This window comes from Syngnathus acus, chromosome 2 (genome assembly GCF_901709675.1).
Source record: "Syngnathus acus chromosome 2, fSynAcu1.2, whole genome shotgun sequence".
NCBI classification, from domain to species: Eukaryota; Metazoa; Chordata; class Actinopteri; order Syngnathiformes; family Syngnathidae; genus Syngnathus; species Syngnathus acus.
In genome coordinates, this window is record NC_051088.1 from 20,695,959 (window position 1) to 20,704,054 (window position 8,096).

Below are 8,096 nucleotides of genomic sequence, written 5' to 3' on the forward strand. Positions count from 1 at the left end.
GGGAGGAATTTCTGTCAGGGCCTGTAGAGGACAGTAACATCAGCAAAAAATACCATCACTTGCAAAAATGTCCATCTACGTGCATAGATACATCTTCATTTTTAATTCTGTTGTGATAGACGTCCATCCAATTTCATGTTGATCAATAAAATTGGTGTATGAGGCTGTAATTGACTAATTTTCCACTGGGTGCAACAGAGTATTTTAAGGGTGCATGTTGTGAATCTCAAAAATATTCCAGGACTTTTCAGGCATTTTGTGGAGCCCAATTATTATTATTATTATTATTATTATTACAAATTTTAAAATAATAATAAAAACATGAATTAATTTCTGTTCTGCTGCTATGCTGGCAGACAGGGTCACTGCCCCCGAGCACTGACCTACATCTCGAAAAGATTGTCCACTCTCTCATTAGTTCATGACCAGAGTGTTTGCGGGGTTATGGTAAGGCAGGTTTTTGTGGCTGTGTGTCAGTGTGTCAAAGTGCACCAGGCCACTTCCTTTCGGATGAGTGGGTGTCACAGGGAACATATGGCTGGTAACTTCCTGCCATCAATCTTTGCATGACAAACACAGATACGATTTCCGAGTGTGTTTGCCTAGGCCACAGATGGCATCTGCTCAAGGGCTTGTTTTGAGCGCACTTGCTAACCTGCGCTCTACTTGACTCAGACAGACTCCCATCGAAGTTGATCTCTGACCTTGAGGTCATTGCCCATTCGACTCAAACACAACAGGAAGTGCATTTATTTACCCCGCTAAACCAAACCAACAGCTGACAATGCTTCATGCTCTCCTACACCACACTCGTCTGCGGTTCATTCCACATCATTTCACTCAACTCATTCAGAGGCCATTCAAGGTTTCATATGTTTTCCTTTTGAAAATGCAAAGAATGCTTGAATCAATACAGCTTTGTCGAGCTCTGCCAGAAATGACAAACTTCTCAAGCCAGATTAACTTTTGACCTACCAGTCCTCATTCTTTAGAGTCCGAACTCCCCTGAACACCACGGTAAACAGGTGTTGTCAAAGGTTGACCCCAGTGCAAAAAGACAAAGATGGGGTGGTTACTATTTTCGTGGTTAGGTAAAATTGTGAGGTCTTTTCAAAAGGAAAATATTCCAATGATATTTGCAAGTTTGGATGAGTGGAACCACCCATCCGGGAATGTAAGACCACCAAGACACTAAGCTTTCCAATTCATTGGCTCAAGAAAGGAAGAAGGCCAAAAAGGAACAGGAATTTCAAAAAAGAACATTTTTCCAGATTTCTGAGAGCTGGTGTTTGTGAAGTTAAGAGTTTATACTTAAGTGAGGTGAAATGTGTGCTCACAGTAAAGTTATGGTAGCATTTGGGATGAGGACATGCAAAGAGCTGTAGCCACACTTACACAACCCTGATGTAATGTTTGTGAGGACTTAATAGTTTGGCATGCACTACTGACGTTAACGCACGCTAAAGCAATGTGGGACAAAGTGCACAAACACATATGCCACATTCAAAAGAACTCAACTTTTCTCAACCATCATGCTGAATCCTCCACAAGCAAATAATCCCTCTCCCCTTATTCCATTGTTCAAGCTGTGAAAAAATTGCTCTGTCAGTATTTGGACCTGATGTTGCAGGTCATCTGGCCTTGAAACCAGACTGAGTTAGGAGCTTATGTTTATTTGCTCTCACAGGCAGATCTGGACCCCCTCTTATTCAGACAGCTTTTCATTCGACTGAACACCGGACAGGCTGTTGAGTCCACTGTAACAGATTTAAATAAACTTGACACTGTCCTGGTTAAGAAGAAAACAAAAGACAAGATGTACTTTTGCTGTGATTGGCTGTATGTCTATTCAACCACATCATGCAGCCTTGTGATGCCAGGCTAAAAATTATCTCCAGATGTTTAATTGTAGGGAAACATAAAGAATGAATAAAAGCACGATACACTGACATCCGCCGCCCTCCCCCAAAAAATCTGCAAAACAGCGAAGTCAATTTAAGTACCATTGTTTTTGTCCAGGCCTGATTCGTGAGTGTCATGCCTTTGTTAAATTCTCAGTTTTTGCATTATTGTCTGTAGAATCACCAGAAAGGACTCTGGAAGCCATCAAGACCCATTGCAGCTTGAAGGAGGTCCATCTGAGTGAATAATTAGTCAAGGTAACTTCCTAAATTGACATGGTAAATTCCAGTCCTCAATCACACTTCAAATTAGTCTGTCAGATCAACTCCAACAAGTGTTGACTCTAACATGAGTCAAACCCACATTTCCACCCACCACTGCTTCACCAGCCTTGCCTTGTGATGAGCCATCTGACGACTCAAGGGAAATTTATGGTCAATTCCGGTAACTACAGTTTTTTTTTGGGGGGGGTGCAATGAGAACTGAACTACAGTCACCAAACCGTGTTGGACTGAGAAATCCAAAGTGGCTTTCACAATCTCGCATAATAAGAAGAGCAACTGCCTGGGCCATGGCTGAGTGATTATTTTAAGTCAGACATTTGCAATTCACCTCAACTTGTCAGTAAGGAAGTGATTTATTACTTCTTCTTTTTTTAACCACGCTACTCCCAGAACGGAGGCATCAAAAACCTGCATTGGCTTTCTCATGCCAATCTCAGACCACATCTGCATAAATAAAAACGATCAATTCAGTCCAGTTTAAATCATGTCCTATCTCAGTGATGCCATTGTGGCATATGATCACATTCAACCACATAAATGATGACATCAACACAAATGAAGCATTTTAAAGTGTTGTGTCGGTCCAGCTTTGCCAATGAAAAACAGACAAAAGGAGTGACAGCCCTGTGGTCTCTGGCGAGAAAACGAGAAATAGATGAAATAAAGCAGAGGCATGTGGGTAATGAAAGCAGGATGCTTTCTGGCAATTCTACTACTTTGACCAACTCTTTCTGACAAATAAAGTCCAAGAGACAGGAGGAGCACCAGATGAAAAATCATTTGGAGCATTCTTGGATGCAGTGTAGCGTCTGAGTGAATCATTGGGGGGCGCCTGGGCGAGCTATGACCTGTCTTGGTTGAAACATTATTTTTCTCCCTGAAATGAATAAAAATTATTCCTGAGGTAAATGGAATTTATGAAACACAACTGTTATTTTCTATGTCAGGTAAAGCATGATTTTATCTTTGTGAGATTCTATTACGGTTTTTGGTTTACAATCGACGTGTGTTCCTCTTACACCCACCAACTTAAGCGAATTCAGTACAGAAGCTCAAAAACACCCTAAACAAAAACATTTCTAGGTCATAAATATAATCAAATTCAATAACAGTAGGAGGAAAAAAACACTTGTGTTTCTGTGATTGGCATGTTCACTGAACACTGTTAAGGGGTCAAGGCAATCTAACATGAAGGTTGAGACCATAACAAGCACCTTTGTACTGTAGATAGTGTTGCCTAGCCTGTTTTGCTATCACGTCGGCCTCGTCGGCGATTTTTGGCTAAGTTGAAGCTGGCCTCATCAATTTAAGTCATCCCATGCTGAACTTGATTGCCTTCTAACTCCATGACTCTCTAAAAGTAATAATAAGAATCGAAGTCTCTAGAATAGTTTATGACAAAATACGCATTGTATAACTTCTGCAATTGAATGACCTCACTTGGACGTACTGGTGACTGAGTTCTTTTATCCATTCTTTTCCTTTTGAACGGAACCTTGTACAGCTGTTTCATGTGGATCTGATGTTTCGTCCTAGAAATGGAGGTCATTTCTGACACTGATTGCATTGATGTTTCAAAAGACCTCGTCGTCTTCCAGAACTCTTGTCTGAATTTCCTTGAGTTTGATTTCATCGTTGGCCACATAATGGCCGGCTCCTGCTATTCAGTTAGGAGCCTTGCCCTGCCTCCTGAGCGAGGCAGACGTTGGATCCTCACAGGAGCAAAAAAGCTATTTGGGATGAGAACCACAAGTCGGATAATAAAATACATATCACTGTGAAATTCCATACTGTAAAAAGATCTATAGGAGACACATTTATGATATGCCTTACTGGATGGTTTCTCAAAATATCCGGATAATAGTTGTCATAGTATTCCGGCTGAGATTAGGCTGGATTGTTTGTCCAGCTTCTCTGTATGAAAGGTCATGATTGATGGTCAATTATGGTTGCCTAAATTTCCACAAGGAACCTGAAGCCCAAAAAAGCTCTTCTTTGAATGCCACTACATTCTCAAAACAAAGCCACATGACTTGGCTTGCAATGAAACTGAGGAGGCAATAGTCCCCCTAAATATTTTTGTGAACGTGTGAGAAGGAAATTGCTCTTGGTGTACAAAGGGTGCATGGTAATTTTATATCCATGTGTGTGCACAGAAGGACTTGTCTGGCTGCAACAATAGGTGAAGGAGCCATCCTTTTCAACTTTGTTTCCTTTGTCTCACACCCTTTTGGATCTCCACCTAGGTTTCTGTTGGAAAGGTACAGGCATTTCCCTGATTGTTCCCCTGTGTTGCTCCGTCACGGTTCTTCCTCTTTGAGAGCCTGGCCAAAAAAAGCATTGCACTCACTGCTTATATCAATGGCGAGTGTTTTTGCTCTGCGGCCATGAAGGTGTGTCAACTCCCACTGGTGCCCACTGGCAGGAAGAGAGCAAGGAAATGACCCTCATCTATATGTCTTCGTGTGCAGATTTATTAACCCATTGCCCTTTCATTATCAAGCTTCAAACACTATTTTTTCAGTGTTACTTTTAAGTTACTTATCGAGAAAAAGCAAACCCAATGTTTTTACTGTCCTAATTTACAAATAATTATATTGGATTATGAATAGAATAATACAAAAAATAATTTCAGTTTTAACTGAAATATTTTTCTTTATGTAGTGATGGCAAAATGAAGTTTCAAATTTGCTTTATGAGCCAGTTGTATTTATTTGACTCCTCTTGAAAAAGGTCTGTCTGCTCTGTAGACTTTAAATCAGCCTCAACATTCCTTTATTCCTAAGCAAAAAGTACAAATCAAGTCTCTTTCTGCTGCATCTACACCTTGCTGTATTTTCAGTTCTTTTTTAATTCATTTTGTCGTTCTCTTTTAATTGTCACAAGCCTAGGGACTTATAGGGCTAAAGTTTGCGTATTGTACTTTTCTCCATGTAAAGTGGAAAAATCTGTTATGATAATAAAATTCCTTGAATCCTTGCATGCACTTTTCATCCGTAACAACAACACAAGCTGCCCCTCCCACCGTTTTTAAACAAAACTTCCCCACTGAGCGTCTCATCTTTTTCTCATGGCCGATGAGTGATCCGTCCATGCATGCAGACTGGTGGTATTTACCATAAAGGATGACTGTTCACTTGGCTTGTCAGGTGATGCATGATGCCAACTACCTGCCGTGCAGCCCAGGAGGTGAAAAAAACACTCCGATTTTTCTTCAACAGAATGAGGATGCTAGATGTGTGCACTTAATTAAGTATAGGACAGCTCGTCAAGAAATCGTATGTGTGTGGGCCTATGAGTTACAACGTGCAAATGTCAATGATTTAATGTGATCAGTCACTGTCATTAGCGCGTTTTTGATTCAATGCCATCATCTGTGCCTCATCTAGGAAACATTCAGTGCCAAACCTTCACTCTTCCTACATGGCTCAACTCCGCCACTTGTGTTCCAGATGCTGCCTTGCGATCCTCGAGAAACTCGTTCAACTCTATTTAGCCACACCTCCACGTGGCTTTATTTCATTCTTTTGCGATTTAGTTTACTTTGCGGGCTACATTTTTTTCCGCCGTTGTTTGGCTTCCCATTATTTTCGAGAATGCTTATTCTGTTCAGGGCTACAGAAAAGCTGGAGCCTTTCTTAGCCCGCTTAAGGTGAGAGGTCGAGTACACCCTGTACTGATCGCAGGGAGACAGACGACCATTCACACACACTGGACACCTATCAAATAGTCTCCAATTAACCTAACATACATCATTTTGAACTTTGATAGAAAGATGGCGGAACTGGAGAGAATCCCCACAACCACAGGCAGTATCCAACTAGTTACAGTCACAAAATGCTGATTTTTAAAAATTGAAATCACACACATACTGTATTTATTTTGCTTTCTCTTCATTCATCAGGATGTCTGGTCTGGGGTAATATGATACAGGTCACACAGCGGTGTGTTTGATTTTCTCTAAACGTTACCTCAGTCGAATTTGACCATACGTTTTTTCACATGGCATTCCGTGCAATCACTGCATTAAGGAAAGTTAAGTTCGTCAACAAGGAGAGAGCTAATGTGGGTCTGACCCTTGCACAAAATCATCCAGAATCAGTGCACAGCCCAGAATCAGCTGTTACGCATTCCTTTTTCAGGTCAGGAACTATCAAACGTTCACACGTGCCGATATTTCCAGCATTGCATAGTGTCAGTATCGTGTTGAGAGAAATCGGTTAACTCAGGGGCAACCGTCGTTTGTGTCTTTGGCAATGAGAAGCCTTTAAGATAAACTGCTGGCTGTACCAAATCTTTAAATCAGCACTCACATTACAGTCAAGATTGAGATTTTGAGATTTTGCAGGTGCATGTGTGAGCAAATTCCATGAACACAATACATTACAATTCCTTTTCAAAGATACATCTCAACCTAATTTTTTACAAATTATGAAGATTTCTATTTCTGTTAAGTAGCAAGATATTCAAATAATAGCACCTCTCTGAATGTACTAACCTAATAGTCCTAAATAAAAGTTATGTTTTAGTTTTTTGGCCTCAACTTCAGTCTTGCTTAATTAAAAGGTGATTTAAACCGCATTTTGCTTTGTTTGTGTTTTAGTTTCAGTACATATTGACATACAGAAGAGCAATTACAGATTTTCCAAAGAACATGGATTTGTGTCTTAATGTGAGCATATATGGTAATTATTGTTTGGGACTTTGGGACTTTGAATCAATTAAAATAGTAACATCTTGTCCAGGTGTTGCTGTACATTTCTGTTTCGATAAAATATCTGAATAGACAAACTCAAAGGCATTGTTAAAACTACAATATAAATCTGCGAGCACCTTGAAATTTATGTTTTTATTAAATTGTACCAAACGGTGATGCTGCTTAGGAAAACCATCTCAGTTGACAAATGACATTTAAGAAACCCCTCCGAAGCCTTTTAATTTTGCTCCTTTTTTTTAAGCAAACACATACAGTACTTCACCTTACCGAAGGCCAACTTGTTCCGTTATTCTTGCCTCCCTGTGCGTATTTCATCAAGCGACCCAATTTCCTGCATACTTTCCGTCTCTCTCTCTGCATATTCAGTGGGGAAAAAAATAACTGAGGGAAAGTGGAAAAACCTTGAGAATAGGGATGAGTATCGCTAAGATTTTATCAACACCACTAATCTTAAGGTTAATGTTTATCAGTCCGGTGCCTAATTCATATTGGTACTTTTTTTCTATAGAGAAACACCAAAACATAAATAGAACATTTAAATAAGTGTACTTGTCTTACAACTACATTAATGTCAAATACGTTTTGAAAAGAAAATAATTGATCAACTCACTTATATTTTTAAACATTCATTCATTCAGCTTCCAAACACTTATCCTCATGAATTGTACATAAACGGTTACACATTCAACTGAAATCTGTAAGACTTAATTTGACATACCTTTGTCCTGAAGTCAACATTGGGGCATATTCCCTCCCTGTGCTTTTCAAGTGGCCACACAGAGCTGAAGGGACAGTCGGCTTCCTCGCTGGAAGTCTGATGCTCCAAAGCTTTCCCAAGTCTTGCAGTTATTTATCCAAAATGGACAATTATTGGCGACGTGACGTAGGCCGCTTCATCTCCTGCTCTGGCTGGATAAATGGCGGGCAGCCGCAACAGTGTGGTCTGGTGAACAATGTGCCTCACCGGTGGCAAACACAGTCAGTGGTGTGTAAGAAACGTTTTGTTTGGGGTGTCGGCAACACAAATCTGGCTGGTGAGTTGGAAATTGTGTGTTTTGCTCATAGGAGCTGAAATGAAGTAAATCCAGAATATTGTGTCCAACGCTTTCATATTTTCACAGGTTGATGGAAACAAGAGTAGCAATGCGCAGAATACATTTTGATGGCAATTATTTAACATTTCAGACACTAGG